We start from the raw sequence: 12,778 nt of genomic DNA, 5'->3' as shown, positions 1-12,778 counted from the left end.
ACTTTAGGGAGCTGTCATTAGACCCTGCAAATGAAATACTAGCTTAATTATGATTTGCCTGTTTATTCTACTGTTTCCAATAAAATAAAATTAAAACAAGAGTAAACAAATAGTACCAGCTTAGCTATACTGCTATGTGAGCTTTCAATAATGCATAAGAAATACATATTTTTGCATTAAAATTCATGCACTTTGTAACTTCAGTTTAGTTTTAATTTTTATGTAAGTAGTAGAGCTAAAAATGAACATAAACAGTATGAAATGCTGTAAAGAAAACATATGTATGAATATATATTTTAATCTTTAATACTCACAGGGAAATTTTTGAACTGCTTTCCTTAATTTCTGTACGAGATATATGGGATTCATATACATTTACAATAACAGTATTATATCCATATGTGCAATGTTATATATGTTACCTGATATGAATCCATATTATTTGTCATGTGTGCCACATACAGCTCCAACAGAGAGGATATTGTACAGAAACATGTTTTTGTGAAGCTATAACTAAACTTTCAGACCTTCATTCTATGTTAAAAGGCTGAAAGAAATAATTTGTGAGCAATCAAGAGACAGGAAGCAGTCTAATAAGCAATCAAGGTTAACTGCCAGGAACGCAGTAGCAGAGATCTCTCAATCACTATGTTTTATTTAGCAATACAGTCTACTAATGTGCTGTATGGGAATTACTGAGTCATGGCCTGAAGCACTGATTGATCACCTGAGGCAAGTCAGTCATGGGAACACAGGTGAAGACAATTCACTTGTATGACCAGAAGGGGTGGAGCCTGGCTCCATCTCTCCCAAACCCCATTTAAGGACTGGCTGCCTTTATGGACAGATTTCTTTCTAGAGATTTTTCCTTTGTAGAGCTTTTCATCATGAGGCTGAATCTTTGGATATAGGTGAGTATTCATTCTTTGTTTGCTTCTTTGCTATTTTACTGCACTGCTCTTTCCAACCATGACCTTCAGTAAATTTCTGAGAAAAGTCTGTCTGTAATATCTGTTCCCTTAGTATTCTGTAGTGGATCCTGTCAGGCCTCATGGATTTATGAATGCTGAGCTGATACAACTGTTCCCTTACAACTTTGGTGAGCACACATGTATAGCTGGAAAGTGGTCCCTGCTGCCTAGAAGCTAACTTTTCTACCAAAAGGATATGACAAGAGATATAGGAAATCAGAGATCTGTGAGTCTAACCTCAGTGCCTGGTGAAGTTATGGGGAAGATTATCCTGGGGGTTGATGAAAGTCTTTTCAAGGAAAAAAAAAAAAAAAAAAAAAAAAAAAAAAAAAAAAAAAGTTTCATGCATAGTCAAAATAGGCTCTTCAAGGAAAAATTCTGGTTTCTATATGATAAGGTCACATTATGATGAGGAGAAGGTGAAAGATACAATCTTTTGGATTTTAGTGAGGCCTTTAATACCATCCCTCATTATATTCTTCTGTGCAAACTGTCCAACTGTGAGACAAATGAGTTCACACTATGCTGGGTAATGAACTGACTCAAAAGTAGAGATCAAAATGTGTTACTGAATGGGACAACATGTGGCTGGCAGCTGATCACAGGCAGTGTTCCACTAGGGCTCAATTTTAGGGATAATTTTGACCCTAGAATTTCTGTTAGTGAGCTGGATGCAGCAGTAGAATGCATCTTCAACAAGCTTAGTGAATGAACTAAACCAAGAGGTGTTGTTGACACCTTAGAAGGACTAGAGACCTTGCAGAGCTATCAGAATACATTAGGGCTTTGGGAAATCATCAACACCATGAAGTTCAACCAAGCAAAAAGCTTAGTTCAATGTGCGGAATGGAGTGATGTATCCTAGTGTGTACCTGTGACTAACAAGTGGCTAGAAAGCAGCTCAGCAGAAAGTAGCACAAGAATGCTGATTGAAAACAGGCTTTAAATGATCCACCAGCATGATCTGGCAGCCAAGAGGACAAATTGCATCTGGTCTGAACTAAATGCAGTGTAGTCATCCAGTCAAAAGAGGTGTTTTTCCCACTATATTTATTACTGATATAACCTCACCTTGAATATTGTGCAGTTGTGGGCTGAACAATATAAAACAGATATTGAAATGTTTGAATATGTCTAGAAGAGGCCAGCCATTCTAGTAAGAGGACTGGAAGACATGTCCTTTGTGGTGTGGGTGAAGACACCTCATTGCTCACTGCAGTTTCCTGAGGAGAGGAACTGGTTAGGGAGGTGCTAATCTCTTCTCTTGAAATGAAAATTGTACAGGAATAGCACAAAGCTGTGCCGGGGGAGGCTCACAATATAGACATTAGTATTTTATTTTTTTTTTTACTGTGAGGGAGGTCAAGCTTCCTGGAGTAGTGATTGATGTCCTGTGCCTGTCAGTGTTTGAGAGACATTTGAAAAAAGCTTTAACTTCTGTTTAGGCCTACATTAGTTAGGCACCCACATTAATTTCAGATTGGAATTTTATGTGTTTCTGGGTGTGCCCTTTAATTCAGTGGAGTTATCTTTTAAAACTCAACAGTACATAGCAGTATATCATCTGTATGAATCTTTTGATCCTCATGGTGGATAGTGGTGAGAATACCATAACACTGAACAACTTGCTCTGAATTATTATTGTGCATGACATTGGCCTATGACATAGCTGTTACAATCTTTTGGCTTGTCTGGGCCACACTGAATGAAAATTGTCTTGGGCCATGTACATAATAGTTAATACAAGTACAATAAAAACATAATATAGTTAATGTATAAAAACAACAAAACTTATTCTATTTTTTTTTAATTAAAACAGAAAGGAGTAACAACATAAAACTAATGAGATGTTTTTTATCATAGTTTTGTGAAACTAATGTATGAATCTGGTTTGATCGAAATGGCTGCAATCTTTGCTCTCAGGCTGTTATCAGTGATTTTTGTTTAAATTTTACTCAAATTTTGTGAAAAATGATTTTACTGAAATTTGCATCCTTGAAAAAATTTGCTCACAAATGTTTGTGATGACATGAATAAACTTTGATTGTGAAGCACAAGACGTTTTTCTTTGACAACATAGGTCTTAGAGAAGTCTAGCAAAGAGGCATGATCAAATTTTTGAGTTGACTGTCTGATTACAATTCTCCATTTTTCACCTGAAAATTCACAGGTAATATATTTATGTTATCTGAAAGAGGAGTCATAATTCTCTGGGGGGGGGGGGGGGGGGGAAAGTCAACCATGTTTTTCAGAAAACTTGAAACCTGTTCTCAGTTCCTTTATCAAAACTGAATACCAGACTGTATATTTTTCACTGGTCACAGGTTCTGTTTAGCTAATGTATTAAAATGCATAAAATTATTCATCAGAACTTGAGTTCATGCTGTACTGCACTATTCTCTTGCCCTGGTTTCTGCCCAAACAGTGACAGTTACAATCCAGTGTTTTGGTTTTTTGCCGAGTTGTGGGTGCATCATAGTATCATATCATAGTATCGTGCGAGTTGGAAGGGACCTTAGAGATCTTCGAGTCCAACTCCCGGGATTTGAGCCCTCTAGTGTAGCAGAGCGGCAGTTCTACCACTTGTGCCACAGGGGGGATTCGAACCCGGGGCCTCCAGTGTAGCAAGCGGCGGTTCTAACACTGTGCGCCACCGGGGGCAAATGCACATGGGTGCATGCCCAGGGCCAGGCTGGGCTGCTTAGCAGGGAAGAGTCACAGCTATGAAAGAACAGGGTTGGAGGTGGATACACTGTGGGCTGTGGTTGGGCATGCCTGGTTTTGGCGATATCCTACTCCAGCCTGAATGATACTACATGTTCATTATATAATCATCTAACTGTAAATATTTATGTATTATTGTTTGGGTTTGTTTTTGTAGTAATTTATTGTTAAAACAAGTTGGAGTGTAAGCAGAAAAATACTATAATGAAATTTTCACATTTTGTTTGCAACCATAATTAACTCAGTTCAGCATTTGCTACTATTTATAATCAACAAAGTGAATCAAAAAATTATTATTATTTTTCTTTCCTGGAAAGGTGCTATAATTTGTAGTAGCAGTAGCCAATGATGAAATAAACAGTAATCAATGAATACACAGGGATGACATCAGCTTTTGGTTTTATAAGAGGGTTCTGTAATTCATAGACTTTAAAGACATAGATCTGAATTTTTTATTTTCTGTTTTGTTTGGTTTGTGTTGCTTTGCTCCCGCCCCCCCCCCCCCCCCCCCCCCCCCCCACTTTGTGCATTTTTATCTTGTTTTATTTGTTTTGAATTTCCATTCTGGTCATGTGGCTAGCAAAGGAAACAGAGTGAAATTAAGGACACAAGTCAAAAGACCAGGACACAAGAATAATGAAGAATACTAGAATGGAGTACACTGAGTCAAGACAGGATGAAAGAGCTGTTTGTGTCAAGGTACTGTAACTGACTGGAAAAGGGAAATAATTTGGGGGAACAAAGCAGTCAAAGTTCATCACGTGCATAAAAAGAGATTTCTGACTCACAGGCCTGTTTTATGAGACTGCAGATTACTGCCTGGGACTGGCAAATATGCAGATTAAGTATTCTGTTATGTAGAGTACTAAGTGGTATTTAGAAAACACTGGGCTAGACCACTTAGAAGGCAGCAGAAGGATGTGGTGAAAGATGTGAGGATTTGTGAAAGGAGAGATCCTCTGCCTCTTTAAGGATGTCTTCTCAAGTACATTTTTAGTGCAAACAGGGACAAGGAGAAAGGAATGCAATACACAAGAACATACAGAGTCACAGTCCTGAATGACAAATCATCAAGGAAGCAACAACAGTGATGAGAACCAAACATAGCCAGTCCCACTGGGTATGTGCAATGTGAGAATTTTTTTTCAGTTAAATTATCTGATGGAGAACCTTACCAAATGGTATACCGGGTTAGAAACAGATCTTGCAAAAAAAACATAGAAGAGGCAGACATAGAACTAATCATATTATTGATGTGTGTCAATTCATCCTGTGAATCAAAAAATTGCAGCCAAATCTTGACTCTGATACTAGCAGAACTGCAAATTGCAGGTGCGGGAAGTTGGAGAATGGTTGATGGGAATGTATCAACTGACAAAAGAATGCTCAAGGGAAAGAAGAGCAGGGAGTAACATCACAGGAAAAGACAGAACATTATATAAAGAGTTTGGTTGTGTGCTGACTTGTCAATACAGTTGTCATATCAAACCGTGCTCCTGATCAACACAGCCTGTTCAATCTTAATATTAAATCTTTTCCTTGGGGAAAAAAAAGGAAAAAAATATAGCTCTGTGATTTAGGAAACAGACCAAGTAAGAAAAGGAAGGAGCCTGACACATTTGCCAAAGAATGATTCATCAGCAAACCCAGATTAATGCATTTATGGTTCCAAACTGATGTCTTTAAATACTGGAAAGCTGAGGAGAAACATTAAGAATTCTAACCTATTGATGTCTAAAATAGTATTATTATTTTGAGGGCCTTAGTTAACTAAGCTTAAACAATACTATATCAACTTCTTTTCTCTACTCCAGACACAAACTTGGCAGTGTTAAACTGTAACATTCACTTGTGCTTTGGCATTTTTATCAGTTTCTTAACAATAAGAGATTTGCAGGATGGCTTTCAAGATCAGTGAGATCTCTCTTTCAAAAAAAACCAAAAAACTGTTCTTTGAAAACTGCAGGGAGCAGAAATCACATGGAAACATTTATGGAATTGCACATTGATTACTTCCTCAGATGTAAAAGGTTCTGTACTCACTTCCCTGCACTCTTCTTCAATTCAAAGTATTATGCAGAGCCCCTAGGAATAAAAAGCTATTATTTTCCTTCTCTCCCACCACTCTGGTAGCACAGGGCAAAGTGATAACAGAACTCAGCTGGACTTCTCTCCCTTTGCTTACTATGAATCAGCAGGCCTTGCTGCTGTTCTGCAATCTCATCCCTCATAATTCAACATGTGATGGAGACTAGTTGCCAAAATGTAGATGGCTTTCATTATTCTCAAAAATTTACATAGAGGCTTCTGCTGGCTGCAGTCTCAGAAAATTTCAGGTGTTTTGATTTCTCTGAACTCAGATTTCAATATTGGCCTTATCTGTAGATTCATGTGCATTGAAGAAGAAAAAAAGATAGAAATTAATTTTGTTAACTATAGCTGCTAATTCCAACAGATATCTTACTATTACCTACTTTAATATTTATTTTGTTTTAAGAAAAAGATTAATGTTCTTACTCAGGTTGCTTCCAACCTGGCTTTGAACTCATTTTGTTCTACCTCCTCTCCTAAAGTACATGCTTTCCCATTATTTCATGCTGGAGAATTCTGGAAGTTAATTTGTATAATTGTATGAAAGAAATGTATTTCACTTATTATTTGCAAATTGTTGTATAGTGCTCTCAGTTTAAATTACTCATTTGACTGCAGCAACTCTTAAATTAAACTAAGTCTGCTTTAATGTGTTGTCTAGATGCAAATGAAGTTCCTAATATCTTGTTGCAATTTTTTGTAGCCACAGACACCCAAAACTTAGCTTTATGCCTGACACATGAGTACCAAGGATATTAACTTTCTCTTTAATAATTCTTTACAATGTTTTTTGAACTCCTAGGATGTTTGGAATAAGTTCTGGAGCAATTGTCTTGTGCAGAATTTACTCACGATCCTATAAACTTAAGATTCTGTAAATAATTAGCCTCTCTGTAGGGTGTATTTTTCCATAGCCTCACAAATTAAAGGACACTTTTCCCAATCTTTATTCTCATTTCTCCAGACATATAAATACAAAAATATACATTTAATTTTTCCATGTATAAAATGTCTCCTGTGATGATTGTCTCTTTTCTTTATAACATTTAAATTCTCTTTATGATTTTTCTCTGGATTATTGTGTTTTTGAGGCAGTGCACAGCATCACTGCGGAGGTCCTATGTCCTTCAGAATTTCTCACCTTGAAGAAGGAAAGCAGACCAGATATGTGTCATTAGATATCATGCTGATTTGCGGATTTGTGTTGCTATGATGACAATGCAATGCAAAGCTTGACATTTTTGTTATTGTTTCTTTGCTTTTCTATCAGTTAGGCAATTTTCTAATCCCTTTTTTTGTGTGTGTGTGTGTGTGTTCCTCTTAAAAACAAAAGAACAAACAAACAGAAGAGTATAAATCTACACAAATAATTAGTGTATGGAGAAGAAAAACAAATAGACAGTTCCTGTTTTAATCTCCAATCATTTCAGCTTCACTATATTTTATCTTTGAGTTTCTGAAATGTTTTATTCTATTATCTTGAAGATAAAGATTTCTTATTCTGTATTTTATAAGATTCAGCGTTGCTTTCTATATCACATTTCTGAAGACAGCTATTAGCAGAGTGGTTCTATTTAAATTTTTATACTATGCCTTTCAACTTATGTTGTGTCATGATTAACTTTTTTTTTTTTGTCCCTTTACACTCATTTTCTATCTTTTTTCTTATAATGAGTATTCAACAGCTGTTGACAGAAAACTGTAACTTGATGCTTACTCTGTTGCCCTGTATATCACAGACAATTTGACTCTGTCAAATACTGAGCTCAGTTAAATTAAAATAAAACCTTGGTTTTCAGGTGCAGAAGACTTGTAATTTAAATATTTAATTCAAGGCTGAATACCTATGATACTCATATAATTTGTCTGGATTATTTGCATTTCAGGAGCTGCACCAGGTTTGTGTAGCAAGGTTCTTCTAGGAGGGGTGCTGTAGCTGTGTTATCTGCGAGAAGGACCAGAAGCTGTCCCTTGTCATATAAGAATCTGTTCCAGACAGCTCCAAAAGGGATCTGCCACTGGCCAGAGCTGAGCTAATGGGCAACACTTGGGTGTGTCTCAGGGAGAACAGATTTAACAAAGGAGAAAAACTGCTTCACAACAACAGCTGGGAGACAGGAGTGAGAACATGTGAGACAAAAGGTACTGCAGACCTCAAAGTTTGTGCAAAAGGAGGGCAGGAAGTGCTCCTGGAGCAGAGCAGAAGTTCCCTGCAACCCAGGGAAGGCCCATGGAGGAGCAGGCTGTCCCCATGGGCACAGCATGCTGCAGATCTTCCCATGCAGCTATGGAGGTGCATTTGAAGCAGCAGCAGATGAAGCCTAAAGGATGTACAGCCCATGGAGAGTCCCCACAGGAGCAGCCCCAGGCTGGAGCTGCAGCCCATGGAGAGCAGCCTGCAGTGGGGTGGGAAGGCTGGGGGAGCTGCTGCCTGTGGGGACCGATGAGGAGCAGTGCCTGAAGAGGGGGCCCTGTGGTACAGAGACATTCTAGAAGAGCCTGCAAATTCCATGCCCCATACCCCTATGCCATCCAGGGGAAGGAGGTAGATGATGATGGATTGAAAGGGAAAGTGTTTTTACTTTGCTTTTAATTTCTCACCACTCTAATTTGACAGTAATAGGCAATAAATTATATTTATCGCCCTATGCTGCATCTGCTTTGCCCATGACATTAATTGGTATGATTTTCCTGTCCTTATCTAAGCCCTTGAGGCCTTTTTTTCATCATATTTACTTGCCCTTTTCCTTTAAGGGGGGAAAGCATGAAAGTTGTGGTGGAGTTTAGTTGCTCATCAGGATGAAACCACCACAGGAACCTATATTAAGCTGTCCTAGAAATAGTGCAAAGTGAACAGATTTGTTAGTTTATGCTTGGCAGCTAAAATCATACAATATGAATCCCACTCCTATGGTGGAATTTCACCTATCATGTCTCACAAGGAGTGTAGCATGTATGAAACCAAGTCTCCAATGACCAACTAAAGTAAAGAATAAAGTATTCTGCTATGATATCTGTGGAAGTACATCAGTAATTTCTTACCCCTTTGTAACTGATGATTGCTAAAAATCTTATCCCTGTTAGTATCTTCAGCTTCACGATTAATGCCGAAGATACAAATGGTTGATTTCAGTAGATATGGCCTCACTTCATCTTTTGCTACGGATGGCAAATTTGCTTGGCTACTTATGAGAAAAAATGGAGTAAGCTAAGTTATCTTGCTGTTTGTCCAGTGTCTGTCTTGCTTTCCTGGTGAGTGTCTACTGTACAGTCTTACTTTTCTATATCAATATGAATCATGATGAAAATAACTATTTCTAGTGTTACTGGCAGCATCTACTAAAATCGAAATGAAACAAAAAAACGCTTGATTTCAAATCCTTTTGTAAAAATAAATAAATAACCCCACACAATTTTGAAGGGCTTTTTACTGTGCTTTACTTTATACTATTGGCTTCATTTACTCACTAATTTATCCTTATGACTTTCATTTGTTCCTTGTTCTTTGCATTAAATTTCATTTCACTTCATTTTTTCTGAACCAAGACACTGATAGAATGGCATGTGGAAACTGGAATTACACATCTAACAATTAATGCAAACTTACTGTGTCACTTCTACTTCTCTATCTATGTTCTCTTGAAATGTATATGTAATGATATCATCATGATTCAGTATCTTCCCATTTCTATTCAAGGATAATTCATGTCTAGATCAATGACTTTCAGAAATAACTCAGCAGTCATTTCCTTTATATCTTATCTCTACATCAGGCCTGCTATATAACAGAAACATTTCCTACTGTAGAGATCTCTCCAGATTTTCTGTGCATTATACTCTGTTCCTGATGCATATTTAACTGTGTCATTTCCTAAGAATCTCTGGTCAAATATTTGCAAGAGAAACATTCATTATTATTTATCTGGTTTTTAATTTCTTACTATAATGATTCCTTGAAGAGTTTCAATTGTATTATTCTTTCTTCCTATATTCTTCCTTATACCTGTAAGTTATCATGATTCTACAAATAATTTTGCTCTCCTAACATGAATATTGGAGAATGTTCCACAAAGGCTAGTTGATTGTATCTTTTGCAAGACAAACAGATGATCTAGAATTTTATGTTAACTTTTTTTAGCATGACAGATGAGTTTATGTTCCAAACACTGTGAGACCTGTGTGTTTAGGATGTACTTTTATCATGTCCCTTCTGTCTTCCCTGATATTTCCCATAACTATGAAGTTCAGTTGAAATGACATGAAATACTATTTTCTGAGTGAACTGAAAATCTTTTTTCTTTCTAAGAACCCACATAGTAGATTATTGATATGCTGAAAAAGTAAGAATGTGCTGTCTGAGACTGGGAGCTTCCTTTACAATCTCTGAGATATAAAGCAGAAATCAGAGTAACTTCACTTTATTAAGACTTACAACAATTTAAGAAGTAATTCAGTTTTCCTTGTTAGAGTATGGCAACTTTATTTATTTATTTGGGGGGCAGAAGTAGGGTGGTGAGATTATTATACTGTTAACCTAATTCACTTGGGAGCACCAGTCTAAAATTTCTGGTGTGCATCAAGTCCAGCAGTTATCCATGTAGCAATTTCTGCAAGCATTTGGTGAGAGGGAAAAATTAGTCCCCAATAGCAAAACAAATCTCCAGTGAATATAATGGGTGGAAAACATCTATGATTGAAATATAGTAAAATAGTTTTAAAACTCGTTTCCATTTGAATGTTCTTACCTATTTTTATTTGTATTTTGTCCCTAAATATAAATAAGAAATACTTTACCTACTAATGAATGTAAACTTTCCCAGTGACATAATATGGGCTGTTCATATTTTCTTAAGAAAAGCTTGTGAAAATGTGTTAAAATACTGTGAAGAGCCTTATAAAGTTGTGTTGAATCAGAATACTGTTTTAAGGGCTTTCACAGTTAATTCACTATGCCTTCCTGATACAGATATGGAAAGTAAAATTCTGTTTGAATAGGGTGATAACATAAATGCATTCTGATATAACCGATACAACCGCCTTGCATGCTTTTGCAATAAAATATGTGTTGTGGAGAAGGAAATGAATGTGTTGTAATAAACTAAAGGAAAACTAAAAGTTCTTGGAAGAATATGAGTAATTACAGCATCTTTCTCTTTGCGAAAAAATGCATTACAGCTAGCGATGATGACAACACAAATGAGCGATTAACTAGGTACTGATATTATATAAACAATGCTAGTATCTTTGGCCTTTGACTTTCAACTCATTTTTACAGGGTAAATAGTGTGTAATTTTACAGTATGCCATGCTTATTGTAGAATCATAGAATGGTTTGTGTTGGAAGAAGGCACCTTGAGGATCATCTAGTTGCAAGTTCCCAGCCATGGTCTTGGGCACCTTCCACTAAACTAGATTACACAAAGCCCCATCCAGCCTGGCCCTGAACATTACTAGGTATGCAGCATCTTCAACCCAAGTGCATATGCAACTTGTAACGTTTGGTAATCTCTATAGTATGAAATGAGCAAAAATATGTTTTTAGTAATGTCATGCATATTTAAAAAGACACAGCCTTATGCTATGTAGAGATTACTACATCAAGATAGTTTAGTGGTGCAGTGGTATAAAGTGCTGCTTGCAGCACCGGAGGGCCCAGGTTTGAATCCCCCCTGTGGCACAAGGGGTAGAAGTGACGCTTCGCTACACAGAGGGATCGAAACCCGGGAGTTGGACTTGATGATCTCTAAGGTCCCTTCCAACTCGCACAATACTATGATACTATGATGATCTTTTACAGGATTTTTGAATCAGTTTTTCTCATTGATAATAGGTTTATAGAGGTTACATTAAAATCATATTCTACTGATTTCAGAACACACAGTCCTAAAATAGTTTTAGGAGGACAGAAATATGTTTAATTTCATATTTTGAACTTAATTCAGTTAATTGATTCAGTTAATTAATACAGACTGAGTGTATTAAAATAACTAGTAAGGTACAAAACGTGTAGGGAGTATACAAGAATCTGAAGACAGGGTGTGTTGCATATAGATATGCACATATTTCTGTACTTGAATGTATGTCATGCCAGCATGGCAGGCATGACTGTCATACTGTTAAACATTTTCTCCTCTTTGAAGCAAACAGCTTGACATACCTCAGTAAAGCAAATATAATCTTTGAAAAAAAATAATAATAAAAACCAGGGTTGATACAAGAACAAATTATATTGTAGGAAAGCATTCCACTCATTTTTATTTTTTTTTTTCCTCCCTCAACGTGCTGCTGTGTGTTGCTACAAAAATCCAGCAGAAGAATAGAATATCAGAATTTTATAGATATGAAGTTAACTTAAGCCAAACAGTGCTCTACCCACTTAGACTTATCACACCTCCCTCTATGTTATTAAGTAAAAAGAGGTAACGATAAGAGTGCTACTACATGGAAGTTTTATTAAGAACCCATTGCCTTTCTTCATGTCCACAAGGCAGCCTGCTTGGTGTCTGCACACAATAGAATTTCTAATCAAATTCTTAAGTAGATTATACAGCTCACTGAACTTGACTGAGATACAGTATCCTTCTCTTCTTTTTCTGATTTCCTAAATCCTTACTGCTTTCCTAACAGACACATGGCATACACTGTAGCTGTCTGAAATATATGCATTTTCTTTGTCTCCAAGACAGTTCTGTTCTCACCCTCCTTCTCTCTTCCTTCACCTTTCCCTTCCTCTCTCTCCCTCTCTCCCTTGTGCACTCTAATTTTTCTTTTTCTTTTAGTCACATTTTCCCCTCCACAAAGAAAAATCCTGAATAAACAAGGTAGGTATAAGTTTGAGTTTTAATTGCTCTTTTAGATGTAGAATGGAGAAAAAAAAAAAAAAAAAGTGCTAGAAGAAAAAAAATAAGATAAGAGTTTATATTCACCCAAGAGAAATAAGGTTTTACAAAAAGCCATTGTCATTTCAATATATAAAATTATGCTGTGCACAT

General features: G+C 36.6%; 1 long non-coding RNA gene across 1 annotated transcript; it reads left to right on the top strand.

The window, feature by feature from the left end:
- Window positions 1–868: 868 nt before the first annotated feature.
- On the top strand, window positions 869–10,076 carry LOC140259243 (uncharacterized). The gene is made up of 3 exons (XR_011905375.1): window positions 869–911; window positions 4,276–4,394; window positions 7,673–10,076. It is a non-coding gene; the product is annotated as an uncharacterized lncRNA (long non-coding RNA).
- Window positions 10,077–12,778: the final 2,702 nt, after the last annotated feature.

Source organism: Excalfactoria chinensis, chromosome 1 (genome assembly GCF_039878825.1).
Source record: "Excalfactoria chinensis isolate bCotChi1 chromosome 1, bCotChi1.hap2, whole genome shotgun sequence".
Taxonomy (NCBI): domain Eukaryota; kingdom Metazoa; phylum Chordata; class Aves; order Galliformes; family Phasianidae; genus Excalfactoria; species Excalfactoria chinensis.
Note: the sequence above shows the minus strand (reverse complement) of the source record. Positions and strands in the feature narration are given on the sequence as shown.